Source organism: Ursus americanus, chromosome 1, assembly GCF_024610735.1.
Source record: "Ursus americanus isolate L20-20 chromosome 1, mUrsAme1.1.p, whole genome shotgun sequence".
NCBI classification, from domain to species: domain Eukaryota; kingdom Metazoa; phylum Chordata; class Mammalia; order Carnivora; family Ursidae; genus Ursus; species Ursus americanus.
This window is the reverse complement of record NC_142127.1, coordinates 96,371,430-96,394,566: the sequence shown is the minus strand read 5'-3', so window position 1 is coordinate 96,394,566 and position 23,137 is coordinate 96,371,430. Positions and strand designations below refer to the sequence as shown.

The following is a 23,137-nucleotide window of genomic DNA, read 5'->3' as shown; positions in this document are numbered from 1 at the left end:
AGGATGTCTAGTATCTGAGCAAATGGAGTTTCAGAAAGGCCAAGGAGAGAAGATTGGAGGAAATTATCAAAGAAATAATATAAGAAATAATTTTCTCAGTGAAGAAAATAAATGTTTTAATTGATAGGGCCCACTGAATGTCCCCCTCTTGCAAATACACACATCTGAGGCACATTATCAAAGCATTCCAGAACCCTGGAGATGAGAAGATTCTAGAAGGAAACAACACCAAGAAGAAACAGGCACATACAAAGATCTTGGAATCAAAATGGCATTGGGTATGTCAATAGTAATACCATGAGGGAGATATGGCATGAGGCTTTCAGAATTCTGGGGTGAAACTGATTGTCAATGTAGTCTTCTATACTCACCAAATGATACATTAAGTTTGAGGAGACACAGATCATTTTCAGGAACATAATGAAGCAAAAACATTACCATCCAGGGATACTTCCACGGTTAACTACTAAAGGATATGCTCCACCAGAAAAAAAGGAATTGGGTCAAGAAAGGGGAAGACCTGGGATTTAGGAGAAAGGGTATACCTTGGAATGAGGTCTCAGGATGACCATGGTATAAATAACTCAGATGGTGCCAGAGGGTGGCAGCCCCTGGGGGGTCACCAAGGGAACTGTCTGACAAGTGTGACTAGAAAATTTAAAAACTTCAGGAAAAACAAAAGTTTGTCCAAGAAAGTTCACAAACATGAAAAGCGATGGCTTAGCAATGAACACAATTTCCAAAATCATATTCTACTGATTTAACCAAAAATTTTGACCTAAGGATATTGGGAAGGTTTGAGGAAAAGGAGGGTTGTAGGTCACCGAAGAGTCCTCACCTACTGAGCTGCAAGTCAATAGATAGTGTTACAATAACTCTATAAGCCTGTTTTTCAGAGACGTGGAAGTAAATAAGTGAAAGAAATAGCTGGAAGATTTAGAAGTGGTTGCCTCTTCAGAGGGGGGCATGGGGAGAGTAGGCTGGAGAGGGACTTTGCTTTTGTTTCAAGGCTTTTGATACTACAAGTATTTTATTATTATTATTATTATTATTATTATTATTATTACTATTACTATTACTATTATTATCATTATTATTTACTATCCACATTTTTTTACTCTGCTCAAAATTCACAATAAAAAAGAAAGTTCATCTCAAAACCAGAAAATTTCCTGTTAACTTCACAAAGTCTAATAACTTACTGTTTTCTCAACCTAAGAAGCATTCTAAGTTCATCTTCAGTGATGTTTTTCTCCAGTTTGGAAAATCACCAATCTAGCTTTGACTTCCCAGTAGAAAAAAAATACGGTAAGAGTAAACATAGGAAAATTTTAAAGAAAAATGATTCAATCACTTGATGAAGACACCTTCAGCTGATTCTCTGCTGATGAAAGTCAATCCTGGAGGTTGCCTGACCTACCCCTTTGCTAGTGGGGGGGGGGCACAACACTCTCTTTGTTCTAAATCATATGCTATTAAGACTGCAAGAGGACTTAGTGTGCATCTGTCTCATACTGAGTCCAAGGTTGGTCAGATTTTATGTGGAGCCCATAATCTCTCCTTTTCTCTTGGGCAGAGAAGTTGACTACATTGTAGGGAGACTGGCAAACTTCCAAGCAGTGAGGCCATTATACATGCCAGTTCTCCTGCTCACTGCCCCGCTTGGATTGGAGAGGTAGGGCCCACAGCCTGCGGGCTTTGTCTCAGCTGTGTCCACATTACAGAAGAATAATTCTTTACGGATGAATTGGGCTGGAGCTCCATTCCTGGCTCATGCTGGCCACTGTCATGAAACTATCTTCTCCCTAAGAGTGGAGGACAGTAAATGCTATCTAACTAACACTTTGATTGGGGCAGGATATAAATCAGCAAATCACAAATATAAAATCTCGGGGCACCTGGGTGGCTCGTCGTTAAGCATCTGCCTTCAGCTCAGGGTGTGATCCCGGCGTTCTGAGATCGAGCCCCACATTAGGCTCCTCTGCTGGGAGCCTGCTTCTTCCTCTCCCACTCCCCCTGCTCGTGTTCCCTCTCTCGCTGGCTGTCTCTCTCTCTGTGAAATAAATAAATAAAATCTTTAATAAAAAATATATAAAATCTCTATAAAGGATAAGGAGAGAATCTGATATTCTGAATTTGTTTTTTAAAATAAACTACAGAAATATTCGGAGTGTGTTTGTTGCATTTGCTATGATTAATGCTGCGTTGATAGCACCAGTTCAAATCAAGTTGTGATAAAGAAAAATCTCTCTGTTTAATTTCACGATATTCCAGCTGGAAGTTAGGACAGTGGTTCTCAACCATTAGTATACATAAATTATTTAGAGCTCTTAGTAGTCTTAATTTTTCCAGGATCCCAAGTCTAGAGAATGTCTCTGAGTGCCTGGAATCTGCATTTGAAACAAAGAGCCCAAGAGATAGGGTTGCAGGGGTTCCCCAGACCACACTTTGAGAATCAACTTTACCTCTTGAGCATTAAACAGAAACTGAGACTCATCTGGAAAACTATTACACTTACGTCTATGGTATTTATGAAATAAGAAAACAGTATTTCTTTTAAAAAATAGAAGTTAGGATTAATTATCAACTACAAATAAATTTCCCAAATTGTAATATGTCACTCCCCTGATTAAAATAGTTTGTTCATTCCTTACAGCTGGCAGTGCCAACTCTAAACTCATCAGCATGACGTACAAGGCTCTTTGTATTCTGGTCCCCCGTATTTCCCCAGCCTCAGAGGCCACTGGTCACCCCAAGGTCTCTTTTGCATTCCTGGGATTTTCCACATGGTCCTTCTTTGGCCTGAATGCCCACTTCTCAATACCCCTTACTCTGCTTGGCTAAGTCATGCTCATTCTGGAGCAGTTCAAAGGTTACCTCTTTCCAGAAGATTACCTCCCTAAATCCTCTAGGTAGTTACTTGCTCTCTCCTCTGTTTCGTGCATAACTGCTTTTAAAACACGTATTTTGCATTGTAATTATTTGTTTCTCCATCATCTAACAAAGCTTCTCATAGGAAGTCACATTTTAGTCATCTCTATGTTCGTAGGAGAGGGGACAGTTTACAGGGCAGGGGAGGAAGAGAGCAGTTCTCCCAGGGGGAAACGCTGTTTAGCTGTGTCACATGACATCTGGGCTTGTTTGATAATAAAACGAGGCCCTCAAGATGAACCTGAGTGGTGGGGGTGGGGGGACCCATATATAGAATATATATGGAAAGGTAAAAAGAGAAATGTAACAAATACTCCTTCACCTAGCCCCCAGCGTAAGAAATAACACATTAGAAATACGGTTGAAGTCCTCTGTGTTGTCTCTGAATCTTCAATAAAGTTTATTCTGTAAAACTGTCTAATCCTGGGAAAACTGAAGAAGCAGTACATGGTCCTGGGTCCTGCTCTGATCCACGAATGGAAGAGTAATTGTGGAAATTGAGATGTTGGTGCGATTCAGTCTTTAGCAAGTACAGGAAATCAGAAGGAGAAGCTACCAAGGGAATGCGGGCCCCAGGGAATCTGCAGAACTCTTGGGCAGAATTTGGATTTCCCGTGGATTTGAGATGGTATTCAAAGAATTTCAAGTAGTTTTAAATCTCAAAGGACAGGATACTCCTACATAGCCCTGGGGCTACAGTTGCACATAGTAGATGTTCAATAAATATTGACCCTATGAAAAAATAGATCACAGGGTACTAAATTCATCAAGTTGGTAGGCATAATTTATATAACTATATAAGATAGATAACTATTATTAAAGCAACAAAAGAAAGTTAAAATGAAACTGGGCACATGTCAAGAATAATACAATGCTTCATGACACTGCAAACAGACTACGGAGAGATAAGCATATAAATAGGATGATGACAGCTGGAGTGAGACATCTTACAAAAATAAATAAGAAAGTGTAAGCTCTCTCTCCAGAAAAACAAACATTTGGATATTTTAGACATTTTAATGATTGACTGAATTTTTTCTTCCAGATGACTAATGCCAAGTAAATAAAAATCATAGGAGCAGGTAGACAAGAAAGCCAGGGGAAAATTAACCAGAGTCCTTAGGATCGGCCCTGGGAAAACAGAAGTACTCTAGCTGGCACAGTGTAGTATTACAAGTAGGAGGGACTAAGACAAGGTAAAGGGCATGAGCCCCAAAGCACAGTGAGTGGAAAAGGCAAAGATAAGGTAGAAATAATGGGTCAGGGGACAGAGACTTCATTCCATGCTTTTATTTTAGATAGGAAGAAGGGAAATTCTGCACGATGGTGATATCTGTTTTGGAGGGATACAAAAGAATATGAAAAATGGAGTTTTTATTAATTCCCTATTTTAGAATAAAAAGGAAAAGCAGGCAAAAGTAAAAATTTAGAATTCAAATCAATTGAGATCTAGGTCACTAAATTTCTAAATGTTAAGCATCGGATATCTTTCGGAGCTCTCTGAAGATGATTGTATTTTCACACTTCCCTAGTCTTTGCTTTGCTCTTCATATTAAAAATATTGTTTGTTGTTGCTAAAATAGAGTTTGGTTGTCTGACTTGAATCAACAGAGAAGGCATCTATATAGCTTGCTTCACTGTTAGTTTTGGAGAGAAAACTACAGAAAGAACAACAAAAGCATATTTAAATTAGTTTTCTTAAGACAGAGATGTAACCAGTATTATATCCTGATAAAAAAAATGCAGAGCTTTGACGGCTACAGGACATCTTTTCAAATGTGGAACTGTATTTAGAAAACCCTAAGAAAAGGTTTTGCCATTTTGGCAAATTCAAAAGAATTACACATGCACACGCACACGCCCTATACAACGAGGCAGCTGTCCTTTGATAAGACTTCGTTGCTAGGGCTCATAGCAGCAGCGGGATGGGTGCTGCTCGTAGTCTTCATACAATGTTGGTACTCAGTCCCTTTCAAGGTATTTCAAAAGTCCTTAACTCTGGGAGTTTGACTCTGAACATCACGGCATTGCTGACAGCATCCTCAGCCCTCCCACAAGCAAGCACGGTCTTGTTTGCAGAAACATTCTGCACCGTGAAACGAGCGAAGCCAGTAATGTCCCAAATAATGTTTAACTTTCAGGCCTCTAAATTTCTTTTTTAAGATTTTTATTTATTTACTTGAGTAAGAGCAAGAGAGAGAGAGAGAGAGAGAGCAAGAGGGCGCACAAGCAGGGGAAGGGGCAGAGGAAGAGGGAGAAGCAGTCTCCCTGCTAAGCAGGGAGCCCCATTCGGGACTCCATCCCGACCTGAGCCGAAGGCAGATGCTTAACCGACTGAACCACCCAGGTGCCCCCAGGCCTTTAAATTTTAATACATTATCTCTAAGGAAAAATACTTCGGTCCCATCAGAGACTATGGCAACCAAGGATTCTGTTTGAGCACACTTCTTCTGAGTCATTATCTCTACTGCTGAATTCAGTTGCTAAAACCACACATTTTATTTCTGAATCTTCATGTGGCAAATGAACTCCTAGGTAACATACGGATGATTCTCACAATTTACAATGTCCCTAGAAAAAGGGAGGAAGACCCCTAAATTAACTACCACATAGCGATGATATACCCAGCATTATTTTTTTTCTCTCCTGTGTCAGCTTTTTCTGTAGCTGAAACCTATGAACCGTAGTTATTGGCACAAATACCCAAATAAAACAGAGCTATAGCCAAGAAAACAGGGTGATTAAAATCAAGTTATTGCAAATGTTTAAAACCAGCAAATATGACTTTGTGACGTGCACACTTGTTACTTGGTGAATAACATGCTTACAAATGGCTTGTTTACAAAGTTGGTTGAAGTCAGAGTAAATAAAGTCACTAATCTATATATGATTGTTGAACAAGAGTCTCCTTTGGACCCAGGGCCGTTGGGAAACATGAAACATTCTAAGAAGTATAATTTCTAGAGAACTGAAGTTTACCCCTAAAAGTACCCAATCTTTGATCAACTGTCATTGTATTCCATGGTCTTTTGCCTTTGTAAATAGACTGTAAGTGACATAATCCTCCCTTTCTAAACACTATTGCTGTCACTGTCAACACTTCTGTGCCCCAGTGGATTCTTGGCACCCAACCGATGATGAAGAAATATTTGTCGAGTGATGCTAGTGCTTGTATTGAGATATCTGCACCTATATCTTTTGATGGCAGGATGGTATGTGGTTTCAGTTGTTAAAAAGGCTTTTTTTTTCTTTTGAGGGAGGCTCCTTTCATTAATCATTCTGCCTTTCCTTCTTTCTACTCTTGACTTCCTGCTTGTAGTTGTCTGTACCTCTCCCCACATTTCTGTTTCATACATGCTATTAATTAAGAAATCAGGTAACTGAAGTTTGATAGAATTGCTTATAAATTCAGAATAAAGAGACTCTGGGTAAGGTTTGAGGGCCTCAACAATAAACAAAGTTCAGGAACTTTGTAGCATTGTTCTGGTTTTTGTGTATCTTCTAGATAATTGAAATCACTAGGTAATGATGTGTTTATATAATGAATAAGTAAATAGTTACAACAAAATATATACAGCCATATTTAAACATCTTCTTATTTAAAAAAACTTTTTGCTGTACATACACATAACATAAAGTTTATCATCATAACCATTTTTTTAAAGATTTTGTTTATTTATTCGACAGAGATAGAGACAGACAGCGAGAGAGGGAAGACAAGCAGGGGGAGTGGGAGAGGAAGAAGCAGGCTCATAGCAGAAGAGCCTGATGTGGGGCTCGATCCCAGATCGCTGGGATCACGCCCTAAGCCAAAGGCAGACGCCCAACCGCTGTGCCACCCAGGCGCCCCATCATTTGGCAAAATTTAAATTCTGTTCCCATTAAACAACTCTCCATTTTCCCTCCCCCCCAGTCCATAATAACCACCATTCCTTCTTTCTCTGTGAATTTGACTACTCTAGGTACCCCATATAAGTGGAATCATACATTATCTGTCTTTTGGCATATTTTACTGAGCATAACATCCTCAAGTTTCATCCATGTTGCAGCCTGTAAACACCCTCTTAATTTGTTTTGTCATCATTAAATTTTTTAAAAAGATCTTATTTATTTATTTGAGAGAGAGAGAGCGTGAGCACGAGCAGGGGGAGGGACAGAGAGAGAGGCAGAGGGAGAAGCAGACTCCCTGCTGAGTGTGGAGCCCAACGCAGGACTCAATCCCAGGATCCTGGGATCATGACCTGAGCTGAAATCAGACGCTTAATGGATTGAGCCACCCAGGTGCCCCATAATTAAATTTTTAGTATCAAAACATCTGTCATCGAAAGCCAAGGTCATGAGATGCATACCTATACATAGGATGCTAGGAAAAGCTGAGAGTGTAAACATGCCCATAGGAGAGACAAGATTTCCCAAGGACTCAGTTGCGTACATTACGACATATCAATACAGTGGAACATTATGGAGACATCTAGAAAGATGAGGCAGATCCAGATATTTTACCTCGGAGAGAAGATATGACACTAAGTAAAGAAAATATGCTGCTAAACAGTATGAGCATAGTTTTGTATGAAACATGTATGTGTATGCACAGAAGTATGTCTGGAAGTATATACATAGAAGACTTAAAAATGGTTATCTCCGGGGCACCTGGGTGGCTCAGTCTGTTAAGCGTCTCACTTTGGCTCAATTGTGAACTCAGGGTCATGGGATCGAGCCCTGAGTCAGGCCAAGCGCTAAGTGGGGAGTCTGCTTGAAGCTTCTCTTCCTCTGTCCCTCTCCTCTCTCAAATAAATAAAATCTCTTAAAAAAATGGTTCTCGGGGGCGTCTGGGTGGCGCAGTCGTTAAGCGTCTGCCTTCGGCTCAGGGCGTGATCCCGGTGTTCCGGGATCGAGCCCCACATCGGGCTCCATGCTCCTCCGCTGGGAGCCTGCTTCTTCCTCTCCTGCTCCCCCTGCTTGTGTTCCCTCTCTTGCTGGCTGTCTCTCTGTCACATAAATAAATAAAATCTTAAAAAAAAAAAATGGCTCTCTCTGGTGGTGGGATTAAGCTGTCCTTCAAATTTGACTTTTTAATTCCTTGAATTGTCTTATAACTTTGGCATCTACATTACTTCACAATCAGGAAGAAAGAACAGGAATAATATTTTCATTTTTTTAAAAAAAGGAAATGATAATAATGATGAGGGAATGGTAGACTGGTGACCTATCCACAAAAATGAAAAACAAAAATGCTTTGCTGAGAAAAGTCTATTTTAGGTTTAGTTTATGTTATTTTCTCATTTCAACCCTACATTCTAAGCCAATTAAACAAACAAACAAACAAACCCAATAAACATTTCAGACATTCAAGAATGAGTCAGTGTGAAAAATATTTTCAGGTACACTTCTCGTTTCTGTGGAGTTGATAAATAGCACCCTTTGTAGGTAATGATGTGATAAGAAAGTTCTTAAAGCAGACACCCAGACTATAGAGCCCTACAAGTTTACAAAAAGCCTCTCCAGAATATGAATAAATGGGAAGGAAGTGAACATACCTAGCAACCGTATTTCAAAGGACTCAGCAGCAAGTCTCAAGTTCTCCACACACAAATCTCTGAAATGTTTTTCACCTTACACAGCCAGTGCTTAGAATAACCAACAGGTATTTGAAGAATGGAAAGCTAGTTGTATGCCTAGAGATAGGATTGTGAACTGTTTTTATAGACTCCGGCTTAAGGAATAAAAAATGAAAAAAGACACAACCCCAGACACATTCTATAGGGATCTGGATTTACATCAAGAAACAGAAAAGTTACTGATGCTGAGCTGTCGTGAAAACACATCTTCCTTTAACATGTGTGCGGGACAAACAATTTTTGTCTAAGCCACAGAGAAGACAAACAATAAAATCCCCATCAAAGAAGACATCTCTAATAGAACAGTAGAAATACTACTGGTATGTCTATATGCTCTTAGTCATAATATACTTGGGTTTGAAGAAACTCTTAAGAATTACTCAATACAACTTTTTAATCTTTAAATGGAGGGGAAGTATGATATCTATTAATAACCCTGTTTTCCCAGTGTACATACTTAAGGGGTTATAATGCACATGTGTGGAATTTTACCAGATGGTCAAGAAAGAGGACATCAATTTCCATCTCGAATTTTGTGGTTTGATACCACGTCTCTGAGGCATGCAGACTTCTCAGTGTACGGAAGCTAAAATGAACCAGATTCCAAACGGCTTAAGCCATCTTCAGAAAGGGTGCTCAAATACATCCAGTCCAGGACTAAGTTTCTGTCTGGGAGCAGAGTTTCACCTGTGCTTGCTTCTAACACACAATCAGAATCTTTGCTGCTTTGGGGCTCTGACTTTGTTTTCATGTGCTCCTTATCTTCAAAAGGGCAGAAACAAGAGTTTCCATCTCTTAGGTGTGAATTAGATTGGGGTGGGGGCAGCGGGGGGGGGGCTGGATACAGCCTGCGGGGCACCATCTGGTCCGCTGTCTATTTTTGTCTGGACCTCAGGCTAAGAGGGGTTTTACATCTTTAGATGTAAATGGACTATTAGCCTTTCCAGGAGAACAGTTGCTCAGGATGTTGTGCACATTGCTTCTTGGCCCACAAGCCTAAATATTTATTACCTGACTCTCCAGAAAAAGTTTGCTGACCCCCAATGTAGAGTAGAAAGGTTTGGAACTGGACAGAAGGCAAAAATACTTGAGTGACTTTTCAGACTGTATGACCTTGGGCTGGTTGAAGACCCTCTCTGGGTCTCCATACTCTTACACACATGGTCTCTTTGTCATTTAATTCAAGCCCGTGTTTCGTGCTACACTGCAGCTATTTATGAAATCCTAACAAACCTAATTTAATTGGCACAGCATGCAGAGAATAGCACTGTGACCTTGATTTGCTTTGGAAGAAGCCAATCTGGGTCAGAATGAAGGGAAGTCATTATGATGTTTACAACTTTCTAAATATTAAACCCAAAAGTTTAACCAAGACAGGTTTGTTTATGGATGGCTGTGGGTCTTCTGATGGAGTCAAGAACCATCTCTAGGGCAAGGGTCTTGGGTTTTACTTTAAGCGGGTTTATAGTCTCAAAGCAGACAATCAGGGCAATGTTGTGTCTCGACTCTAAAACCTCTCAACTACCTTCCCCAGGACTTCACAAGCCATGGATGTTCACCCAGGCTGTTGCTTGACCTCTGAAGACCCACAGTAAGACCTGAGAACGTTCCTTTAGCATAAAGACAGTAGCGATATTCACTGGGGATGACCGAGAGCCACAAAAAGTTGGAAACACCATTCTAAAACATACATGGAAGTGCAGTGGGCCCATAATAGGCAAAATATATCTGAAAAAAAGAGCCAGGGAGGGAGGATGCTATTCGAGATTTTAAGACTTATTTTACAAAGCTTTCAGAATGACGACACCGTGGTGTTGGTGTAGAGATGGAATGACATAGAGAACCAAGAAATAGACCTTATTATTATATATATTATATATATGTACATATTTATATAATACATACAATACATAAATATATGCATATTACATATAATATGCATATTTATATAATATATATAATAACATATATATAATTGAAGTGTCTGCCTTCGGCTCAGGTCATGATCCCAGGGTCCTGGGATCGAGTCCCGCATCAGGCTCCCTGCTCAGTGGGGAGTCTGCTTCTCCCTCTGCCCCTTCCCCTGCTCATACTTGTGCTTGTGCTCTCTCTCCCTTTCTCTCTTTGAAATAAATAAATAAAACCTTAAAAAAATCAATTCTGTAATTATGGGGTATAATGAAAACATTGTAGGTCCTGAGGCATTGAAAATAAATTCTCTGTTACAAGGAATATCATAATGTTTGTATTATTGCAGATATTGCCGACCTAGAACAACAGGATTTTATTGCTGTGTATTAGCTTCGATATATGGATTAGATTGTTTAAATTGTGAAATAAAAAGAAAATATATTAGACCTTTAAATTTCAAGATAACGCATGAAGGCTTTTTTTTTTTTAAAGATTTTATTTATTTATTTGACAGAGATAGAGACAGCCAGCGAGAGAGGGAACACAAGCAGGGGGAGTGGGAGAGGAAGAAGCAGGCTCCCAGCGGAGGAGCCTGATGCGGGGCTCAATCCCATAATGCCAGGATCATGCCCTGAGCCGAAGGCAGAAGCTTAATGACTGAACCTCCCAGGAGCCCCAACGCATGAAGTCTTATACAATTTTCATTAAGTAACCAGATCTACGTTTCTGCCTGAAGAAACTTTTGTTTCTTACTTGGACTATAATTGAATCTTTCCATAATTTTCATTTACACATTTTAAAGATGAACCAAAAGGACATACGAATCCTGTTTTCCATCACTGCTGTTGCACGTTACACACCTGCCCATGCCTGTAACCAGTCATTAGTCAAGCATCCTGGAAATAATAAAAATGGTTTTGATTTTTAAGATTTGTGTTCATGTGTGCACACACATTCACAAACACACTTGACATTACATATTTTTGTTCTGAGGATCCAGACACAGTGAGGGAACGTCGTAGGTTCCTTCATTAAACATTTCCCTGATTAAACAGGGAGGCTACATATAAACTACTTAAGAGACAAAGTGTGGTTGAAGCAAGTCTGGGGATACAATTGGAAAATCCCTGGATTCTTGGTCCTGTGTCCAGCTGGGCAATTGTTGGATAACAGGATTAAGCTAAGAAAGAGGCATTCATAAGCAGAGCACAAATGAGGAATTCTGTTAGCCTGTCTCTAGAAACTACAAAATCCTGTATTTTTGAGCCATCGTTTGCATGGGCCCTTTCGTGTACAGTGTGATTAAGTACTGTTTGCGAGAGTCTGTAGCAGGATTGTAGTGAAGGAGAGGAAGGAGAAGAAGGGGAGAAGAAAAAAAAAGTGAGGTAGGAGGAAAGATGGAGAGAAATAGAAGCAAGAGAAGAAAAGAGAACAATAAGCATAGCACCAGAGCATCTAAAAATAATACCTTAGATTTATCGAACACTCATGTGCCCAGATATTGCTCTAAGTATGCCATTTCTATAAACTCACTTAATCCTTGCAACAGATTACAGATAAAAGAAAACCAAGGCACCGAGAGACTAAGTGATTTTCCCAAGGTCACCCAGCTAGTAAATAATGCAAATTGGATTTGAATCCAGGTAGTTTAGACCTACTCCGTGCTATCAAGATGACACCCAATGATATTCATGCTGTAAATTGCAGCTGTCACAGATCAGGCAAGCTCCCTACTGCCAAAGACCTTAATCGTTTTTTCAGCACTGCGTCCCCAGCTCCATTTAAAAGTGAATATGAGTTAGTGAATATTTATTAAGTCCTTACTATGTGCCTGTACTGGTCTAAGTGCTGGGGATTCAGCAGCGAACATTCCACACCCCCTCAAGCTAATGTTCTAGGGGAATGTGCTTGGTATGTAGAAAATATGTGTGGAGAATTATTGCTGAAAATAAAATGAACTGGGAGATAAAAATGGACTTTGCTTCTGTCATATAGCATTCTTTTTTTTAATCTTTTAATACTAATAAACCAATATCATTGGTCCAATACAGATGGCAAACTTCAGATGCCAAAGAAAGACAGCCATAGTTAAAGAAGTTAGGGCTTCAAGAAATACCTACAGCAAAAATTGTAACACTTGACAGGAAGGACAATGAAACATGAAAAAACACAGGAATAGCCACAAAGAAAATATAGACAAATATAAATTACACAGTTGTCTGAACACAGGTGAACTACATAGCTCAGGAAAGTTAGAACTTGTGAATGCCCTGCTATTGACACCCTACAATGTTAACCTGCACTGGAAACATCGCGTTTCAGTGAACTTTTATTTAATAGTACATGGTACTACAATAATTCTGGAAAGGAATTCTGCACCTGGATTTTCATGCTGCTAACCAACCTTGAAATCAAACTGCTAAATAGGGCTTAGTGCCCTGGCAAATCTTGAAGTCCTTTTTCACCAGTACTCAGGTTAATGGTTAAGTGTTGGCATTTGGAGTATACCACAGTTTCTTTTAGTTAATAATACATCATCCCATGGGGTCTGAAGGATCTGTCAAAACAAGTAATGGCAAACTAGACCAATGCCTCATTTGGAGTTAGAGGGTGCTTTGGGCAAAATGAGCCTGGTTATCCACTTCTAATAGACAGCACTCATTCATTTCAATTGGAGAAATATATCCAACTGGAATGCTTGAGTCCCATTGATGGTTTTAAATCCCGTGTTCCTTTTAGAATCCTTTCTATTTTATAGTTGTTTCTCTCTGGTGCCTGTAGTAGCATCAGTATTTCTCAGTTTTGAGAATGAACTGTTTGTTTCTTTAAACACAGGACCCCACACCTTGGATTTCACAGTCTATTGAAATCAAGGTCAACTGGAAACTAATACTCTGCTTCCATTCTTCTTTTTGTGCCTTCAGACTTCAACTGAAACCGCTGAGTGAGAGGATAGCCCCAAATACAATATGAGTCTGGGATGTAACAATTTGCTTTCCAAACCCAAATATGTTAGCCTGCCTGCCTTCCTTTCTTCCTTCCTTCCTTTTCTCTTATTTTCAATTTTGCTTTTTGATCCTACTCAGCTATGTTGCTCCTATTTTATTAGTGTTAACATTTTACCAACAAGGAAATTTTTTTATTCCTTCTCAGTGGAAATGTTTCATGTCTTAAAACTATTCATGAACTTGTAAATGGGAAGATTTTTTTTTTTTCACAGAAAATATTCCCTTGGTCTTTACAGAGATGCTAAGTCAAATTTATTCAACTTTTATTCTTTCTTTCTTTCTTTCTTTCTTTCTTTCTTTCTTTCTTTCTTTCTTTCTTTCTTTCTTCTTTCTTTCTTTCTTTCTTTCTTTCTTTCTTTCTTTCTTTCTTTCTTTCTTTCAAGATTTATTTATTTATCTTGGAAAGGGAGAGAGTGCAAGAGCAGGGGGAGAGGCAGAGGGAGAGAGAGAATCTCAAGCAGACTCCCTGGTGACAGTGAAGCCTGATGCAAGGCTCAATCCCAAGACCCAAGATCATGACCTGAGCTAAATCAAGAATCGGCTGCCCAACCAACTGAGCCACTCAGGTGCCCCTCTCTTGGTTCTTTCTTTTGGGGGCTGTTTGGTTTTAGAATATAGATTCATCAAAATAACATCTCAATCTAACTTTACGAAATGCATTTGTTCAAGCAAAACTATTTTAAAAAACAAACAAGACACTTTGTGATTCTCACATTAAAATTAAATGTGAAAAATAGAATTTCTAACCTAAGTTGAAGTACATGTAAGGGAAAAATCCTTTCAAATTTCCTGCAAGGCTGAAAATTCTTATAATAGAATTTTAGAAAAAAATGCAAAACAAAACCAAGTACAAAATAAGCAGAGATGTTACCTTTGCAGTTGAAAACTGAAGTTGTAACCATTCTTGTGAATTAGTATCATGTACCTGATTATAGAGACAGATTTACAAGCGCAAAGCACAAAGAACTAAGATGTTCTTTTAGTTCTCTTAGAGAACCCCACTTTTGGGGTGTGCTTATGTTTCTAGAAGTAACAATCTAGACCATAAACATTTTAGCTCTATATGTGTTGCTGAAGGGGATCAGAATATGCCACCTCAAAATATGCCATTTTGGTATAAGGATTATTTTGAGGCGAAGACAACTGAGAATGAAAGAGATAGAGGGTACAGGATGTGCTCTCTGCCCTCCCTTGATCTGCCACAAAGCAATGCATGTATTCCCCTTGAAAAGGTGCTCTCCACTTCCCCATACCAGGAAGAGGAGAAAAACCCTCACCACCAGAGACCGAGACAGTATTGAGATGAGTCTGCATAAATAAACCTTAATAAATAACTCTTATCTACCATTAGTTTCCCTCACATATTTACCACTCACAAGCCCCCAACCCCCTTTTCCCTGTCAGTCACTTCTCCATAATTTATTGCCCTTTGTTAAAATAGTATGTAAGCCTCAAGTGTAACCACTTCCTTGGGTTTTTCACTTCTTTTCTGTGAGGTTGCTGTGCGTGTAAAAATGTTACCATCACAAAGAAGTTGTATGCTATTCTTCTGTTAATCTGTCTTTTGCCAGTTTAATTCACAAGCCTCTGGCATCAACCTAAGAGGGTGGAGGGAAAGATTTTCCTCCCCACCCTGCCAAAGGGCCTGCTATCAATGGTTTTGTGAATCTGAACAGTTTTCTAAGTCCTGGTACCTGTGTATCCTAGAAACATCCACCATCACCTTTCTTGTTTTCTAAAAATGGGCAGCTATTAAATCCACATGCATTCTTTAAGCACCTGTGGTGTACCATAGCTATGTTTGGAACCATGAAAAAACCCCTCTGTGGGCCAGCCTTCAAGGAGCCAAAGATGTGGAACAGAAGAGAGAGGAGATCAACGAGAGAACAACCAATGGTGGAAACGATATGTGGAACCAGTGCTGTCTGAGACCATGGAGAAAAGAAGGTGCCTGGGACTGCTGGCACCTGGGAAAGACCCTGTGAATGCCTGAATCCAATATTCTAATGGAAAATAGCTTTACATTAAAGACAAGACAAAAAAAAAATTCAGCCCCTGCTTAGAACTATATATACATATGTCCACTATGTAAACATACAAAATGGTTTCTGCTCTTTCTCTTCCCGTGAATACCCAGATCACAAAAAGAAATGTCTTAAGATGGTAGGGTGAGAGGACTCAGCCCAAAGTTAGCTCTGCCAGTATTTAGCCTTGTGCACCTGGGAAAGGCCTCACTCCTGATCCTCAGCTTCCTTAGACTGGTCAAAGCCACCTCAAATAGCATCTTCGACTTCCAGCATTCTCTGATGAGGTCAAACTCTGCTATGCCTACACAATGGGGCACCTTAAAGGCTATGCGTAAACATGCAATGTAATTTACTAATTAATGTATAATATGTAAAGAGAACCACTTACCTCAACTTACTTAGCCTAAAAACCATTGAGGGCATGACCCATCTTTCATACTAGTTGTTTTTTTTTTAAACATTTTTCTGTGCTCAAGAATGACCCAGGAAACATGGCAAAAGTACAAGCTCTTCTGAACTTCTGCTCCCTACAACCAGTCCTCATTCTGATTCAATGAATCTGGGGGGTGGGGGCAGGAATTTCCACGTTCCCCCAGGTGATCCTGATGCCCTGGATTGTTGTCCTGGGTTGCAGGCAACAATTCAGGAACACTGAAGCGGGGGGAATTAAGCCTGACCCTGAGCCATTTCTCCTGCTGAGTCCTTTCAGAGACTTTAGGGAAGTTTCAAATCAATCTCTTTGGAATGCTTCAGATTAGAGATAAATCCCCTAGATCTGTTCTGATCCAGTCATAGTTGTAGGCCAGACCAAATGAACTACAACAGGGCATTGATTATCTGGTTATATTTAAATCTCTAAAATACTTTTCTTTCTTTTCTTTTCTTTTTTTTTTTTTTTCTCCTAGAATGATGGTGCACCAGGGGTAGGAATTTTCACAGGCAAAAATTTCCAAGTTGTATCAGTGATAGAAATAGCTCAGGGCAGGGAGGATAGACAAGGAAATTAGTAACTAACTCTGCTATAAAACTACTGAGTTTCCAATGACCAAGGTAAATCCTCCAGAGGAACATGGAATTTTTTTGTGATAAACATCTCAAGGTGTTTATTTTGAGATGCCCCATTGCCATGCTGACTGGCCTTCACTTATGGGTAATGTGCTTCTCTGTCCCCAGCCTGAATTTTATTCCTGAACTCATTTTTCTCTATTCTGTTCTTAACTAAGAGTGAAAACTACTGGTACTCTTCACTGTAAACCAAACCAACAAACAGAGAAAAACTTTTATATACAGGGAAAATATTCAAATAGCCTCTCAGTTTAGTCATCTTATTTTCAAGTGTGCTGAGCGCTATTTTGGACCTTCTGTGTACATGCCTAAATTTTCAGAGAGGAAAGTCATTTGTCCAAAGTCATAGCCCCTCTGGTGGGCCAGCCTGTATGCGATGATGGGATCCTAGGACAGGGTGGGGTGTAACATCCCAGGCCCTTGCTTGATTCCTTGGATTCAGTAAGACCACCCCAGTTCCTATGATTTTTCAATTTTCTTTCCAGCCAAATGTTATATCCTCTCCAGAATGTAAATCTATGTTGATTTCCTGTTAAAAACCCTACATTGCCTTAATATAAAATTGAAATTATTCTAAAATGGAAAAAATGGAGGAGGGGCTTTCATAAATATGGAATATCTCTCCCCCTCCTTCTCCCCACCTTCTCTTTCTCCCTCTCCTTATACCTCCCAAGAACCTTCAACTAGGCCATCAGAGCTCTTCTCTCTTAACTTTTAATGCTTACCTCACTATAGCAGTTTTATAAGTAGTTTGGAAACTTTTCTAATCTTACCACTCTGATAGGAATTTCTTGGGCTCATTCCTCTTCATATTCCCAGCACTAGCACATGGCCTGAAGTTTTTGTTAAATGAATGTATTTTTGAAAGGAAGGAAGGAAGGAAGGAAGGAAGCAAGCAGGAGAGGGAGGGAGGAAGGAAGGAAAGGAAAGAAGGAAGAAAGAAAAAATTACTTGTCTCAAAAAAATGATGTATATATTTCCTGTGCTTCACTTGAAGTAATAGCAAATAATATGTTTGTAACCATATTCAATTTTCCTTAGTGCATTTGAAACAGTTTAGTATTTATTTGACAGAGAGAGAGCACAAGCAGGGGGAGCGGCAGGCAGAGGGAGAGAGAGGGAGAAGCAGGCTCCCTGCAGAGGAGCCCTATGCAGGACTTGATCCCGGGACCCCGGGATCATGACCTGAGCCGAAGGCAGATACCTAACCGGCTGAGCCACCCAGGTGCCCCAGTTTAGTACTTATTTGATGTAACAGTTCATGTCTTTCATAAATGATACATTATATATATATTTTTTTCTGTTTTTATAGACTATTTTTTGTTCTTTTAAAAAATTTTAATTGAAGTATAGTTCACATATCATATTATATTCATTTCAGGTGTACAGCATATTATTTGACGCTTATATACATTATGAAATGCTCACCGTGATAAGTCTACCATCTTCGTCATACAAAGTTGTTACAATGTTATTGACTGTGTTCCTGATGCTGTACTTTTCATTCCCATGAGTTACTTATTTTATAACTGGAAATTTTTAGCTCTTAATCCCTTTCACCTGTTTCACCCATCCTGCCACCTCCCCTCCTCACTGGCAACCATTAGTTTTCTGTATTTATGTCCTTTTCTGTTTGTTTGTTTGTTTGTTTGTTTGTTTGTTTGTTTTGAGATTCCCCACATAAGTGAAATCATATGGCACTTGTATTTCTCTGTTTGAATTATTTCAATTAGCAATAATACCCTCTGGGTCCAGATACGTTATAGTTAAATTTTTAAACAAGTATTGTGATAACTTTTTTAAAAAATCAATATTTGAGGTTAAGTACCTACTTCTTTTATTATAATAATTTTTTATAATAATTTTTTTATATTATGTTAGTCACCATACAGTACATCCCTAGTTTTTGATGTAAAGTTCCACGACTCATTACTTGTGTATAACACCCAGTGCACCATGCAATACGTGTCCTCCTTACTACCCATCACCAGCCTATCCCATTCCCCCCCTCCCTTCTGAAGCCCTCAGTTTGTTTCTCAGAGTCCACAGTTTCTCATGCTTCATTCCCCCTTCTGTTTACCCCCCCTTTCTTCTTCCCTTTCTTCTCCTACCGATCATAAGTACCTACTTCTAATCAGACTCTAATGGCCATTCACCAATCCAAGTTTGCTTGATTAAACCTTGATTCAGGAAACAAACATCTCAGTTCCAGACTTTGGTTTCAATGCCATGAGGGGTTACAAAATGAAGATAGCTGCCCCCACTATCACTTACAGAAGATGACCCACATAGATAGCTAAGAACTGAATCAAATCTATTCTGACCAAGAGAAAAATGCAACAATCCATAGAAAGACAAGCCAATGAGCTGGGCCTCACTAATACACAGGTAAGAGGAAAACAGGCTATTTCTTTCCCTTTCTCTTTCTCCCTCTCTCTTCCTTCCTTCCTTCCTTCCTTCCTTCCTTCCTTCCTTCCTTCCTTCCTTCCTTCTTTCTTTCTGAAACAGGGGCTATTTCCAAGACATTTGGCATTTTGACTGTTCGTCACCTGAGCATAAAAATGATCTCCATATTTACAAAGGACACGGAGAAGGCAATATATTGTAGTGCTCACACCCGGGGTTCTGGAGCCAGAATGCCAGGCTAACATGCCAGCTTTACCATTCACCACTCTCATGACTTCACCTCTCTCTGCCATTTCCTCATTACTAAAACAGAATAATTGTAACCTCCCTCATGGGAGTGTAGGGGCATTCTAATTAACACATATGGAATGCTTACCACCATGCCTGGCACACAGTAGGTAGGCTCTGTAAGTGTTAGCTATTATAATTATCCACTTACATCTACTCTTCCAAGTTGTGTGTGTGTGTGTGTGTGTGTGTGTGTGTGTGATGAGAAATGGAGAAATGACTGGAAGTCTTTCAAATGCTTTTTAGTATCTATAGGGAAAAGGTTATGTTTTTCTTTTTTGACCTATAAACATGGTTTATTTATTTATTTATTTATTTATTTATTTATTTATTTTTTAATAATGATTTTTTATTATATTATGTTAGTCACCATACAGTACATCCCCGGTTTTCGATGTAAGGCTCGATGATTCATTAGTTGTGTATAACACCCAGTGCACCATGCAATATGTGCCCTCCTTACTACCCATCACCGGTCTATCCCATTCCCCCACCCCCCTCCCCTCTGTAGCCCTCAGTTTGTTTCTCACAAACTGAGGGCTATTTATTTATTTTTAAAGATTTTATTTATTTATTTGAGAGAGAGAAGGCGAGCATGAGTGGGGGAGAGGGGCAGATGGAGAGGGAGAAGCAGACTTCTCTGCTGAGTAGGTAGCCTGATGCGGGGCTCAATCCCAGGACACTGGGAAAGGCAGACACTTAACCAACTGAGTCAGCCAGGCGCCCCTAAACATGGTCAGTTTATAAAGAAAAGTATTAAATAACTTTTTGTTTCTGTAATGATGTGACTTGTTCTTGGTGTTTTATTATTTTTTCAATATACTATACTTTTTTATTTTATTACTTTATTTTGCTGTTTTATTCAGGACTTTTTCATCGAGACACTTACAGGATTAACACTCCTGTTATTTTTTCTGCAATAACTTGCTCAAGTTTGGAATTGACTTATGGTGGTTTGCAAAATAACAAAAATGGAAACAAAAAATTAGGACATCTATTATTTTGCTTTATGTACTGAGACACTTAACAGCCTGAAGCTTAACTACTTCCTGAAATGGAGAAAAATTCACTTGTGACAACTTTGTGGTAAGAGTTTCCTTAGAGGATAATTATTAGAGAACTTCATCATTTCTTCCAAGATTATTGGCTTATTCTATTAATTTTCTTAATTATTCTCTTAATAATTCTAATAATTCTCTTATAAAATTCTCTTAATTTTGATCATATATATCCTAATTGAATATCACTCCAATTCATCTATGTTTCAAATTTATTAGCGTAGAGCATTCAAACAATTTTTACTTTCACTTGTATGTGTCATTATTTCCACATTCTCGTTTTGTGTATCAATGATTTTTCTATTTTTTAAAACTTAGATGAGCCCTTATTTTTCTACTTCCAACTATTTGCCAACAACCTAGCTATTGTATTTATGAATTTACAGTTTTTCTATTTTCACTGACACTCTTTAATGTTTTTAGTCTATTTCCCCCTTCTGATTTAGTTTTGTATATTTGAATTTTTAAAGAAGCCTTTTGAGTTGATGGCTTACTACACGTGTGTTCTTTATTTGAGAAGAGTGTGATTTACAGCACCGGCAGGTAACTCCCGGACCTCCTTCCAGGCCTGCTCCTTGTCCTGGTAGGCTGACTGTGAGGTCCACAGCCTGGGCTCCACCACAAGGGGTTCCTGAGATGTCAGGTGTTTGGACAGAGATGGAGGGAGGGAGGGATCAGATGAGGTTAGGGTCTTCATCTCCCAGCCTGGTTGCCTTGAGCTCCTGGGTCCCTCTATTTGTGTTCCCTGCACCCCTCCATTTAATGACCAGCTCAGTACCACTGTATTCCTGGATCCCAGGAAAGGAAGCAGAGATGAGAACACTTTGGCTGCTATGGTATCTCTGATGTTTTCCCTGGACCTCAATTTGTAAACAGTGCATCCATAAATAAACCCTGCTTAAATTATCTGATTTTGAATGTGCCACATGTGTCTTGTTGGGACACGGACTGACACAATAGCTATGCATTTTCCTCAGAGGACATTTGAATATATCCCATAGGATTTTATTCCTCATCTTCTCATTATCGATATTTATTAAATATCATGCCATTGTGATCTTGACTTCTTCCTTAAGCTAAAAGTTATTTAGAAGAAAGATTCAAAAGGCATAGGTAGGCTTTTTTGTTGATGTTTGTTTCTAATTTTATTGCATGGTCAGCAGATGTCGATTCTTACTTTATTTGTGGAATTTGTGGGATCCCATCAGCTTTTCTTTGTGGTAAATTATGGTTAATTTTTATAAACATTTTATGGGCGCTGGAAAAGACATATTTTTGTATTCAGGAGATAGTTTGCATATCAGATTAATTATTAATTGCATTACTCAGGCCCTCTAAACCAGTGCAATTCAAAGCATGGGTCTTAGTTTCTTAACCTGCTCATAATTAAATAAAAACAGAACTGGACAGTAAGGATTTAGAATGTTTAGAGCAGTTTGACAGAGCTAACAAAATGTCTGGGCTTATATTTTACATCTTTCTTATTCTACTTTCTTATAATTCATTTTCACCATATTTTGTAATAGTAACAGTCCAAGATAAAATGGAAAGTAAACCACAAAACAAAGCGTTCCTTCACTATAGGAAGTTTAAGGAACATTGCTCCAGACTCTTCCTTATTTTGGTCAACTTGATTCATCAAAGATCTTTTATTCACTCTTCACTCTCACCCACACAGAGGACACATCTGTATCTTCTTCTAGGCCACTTCTCTTCACCCCTCCACCTCAACTCCACATGCACACAAACACACACACACACACACACACACACACACACACACACACACACACAAACACAGAGCAAAGTCCCAGGAAAAGGGACACTTTCAGAGACTGAAGGTTTGGGTCACTGAGGAGAACCATCGTGTAGTCTCTCCCCAGGAACAGGTGCTACTACTTTTGAAGACTTTTCACAGTTCCATCATCAACCCCAAGACAAGAGGGACACATTCATATCTGCTACATCATTTCATCCCCACAACAAGCTGAGATGTATGTAGCAAGAGGAAATTGAGACGTAGATGACATAGGTTGTCAGCACCTGGAATAATGGGATTGATTAACCATCTGTCTTTCAAATACCTTTTTCATCCGAATGGTATAATGTAACTTAGTATTTATACTCTGTGTCTTGCTTTTCATCCTATCAGCAGAGAAATTAAAATGAGTACTTGAATTCAGAGCAAACTAATGCTTTCTTCTAAATGGTGTGCTTTAGTAAATGAAGAAATGATACACTCACAGAGAAACTTAGGCAAATACAAATTTCTTTCTTTCAATGATTTTTTTTAAACTCTCCATGACTCTCATTGCCCTGTTTTTGATAAGGGCACTGCCCTCGAAGAAATGATCAAACTTATTCCGATGTCTTCGTGCTTTGTAAGAGCATTAGCATTATTCTAGGTTCTTACTCTTCTTAGTGTTTCAGAAATGAATTATGAACAAATCTATATTTTTTGCCTTTGCAATTACCAAAATAAGAGAGTGGTTTTCATTAAAAGTTATGTGAGTTCTCACAGTCGATTTCTATTAGAATTACACGGAAATTTCTTGAAGTTGAAGCCAAGGGTGTAAAATTTTAGCCACATCTGTCTCCAAGATGAGTTATTAGGCTGACTTTGAAATCTGATAACTCTGTTTTGCTGAGTCACTGTAATCTATTGCAGCCCCTTGGCACGTTTTGCTTTGATTCCCTGATATGGGCCTGGCCACCGGGGGTGTTCCATAAATGCTTCTCGGATGGAGACGTTCAACAATTTTTATATTGCTGTTGCAGAGTGAGTTTGTGGACTGTTTTTCCAAACACATTCCTGAAGCTGATTG

At 39.1% G+C, this 23,137-nt stretch overlaps 1 protein-coding gene across 6 annotated transcripts in view; it reads right to left on the bottom strand.

Annotated features, from left to right (window-relative positions):
* The window catches only part of COL4A3 (collagen type IV alpha 3 chain), a 137,200-nt gene that overhangs the window by 89,852 nt on the left and 24,211 nt on the right, over nucleotides 1-23,137 (bottom strand). The window lies entirely within an intron of this gene.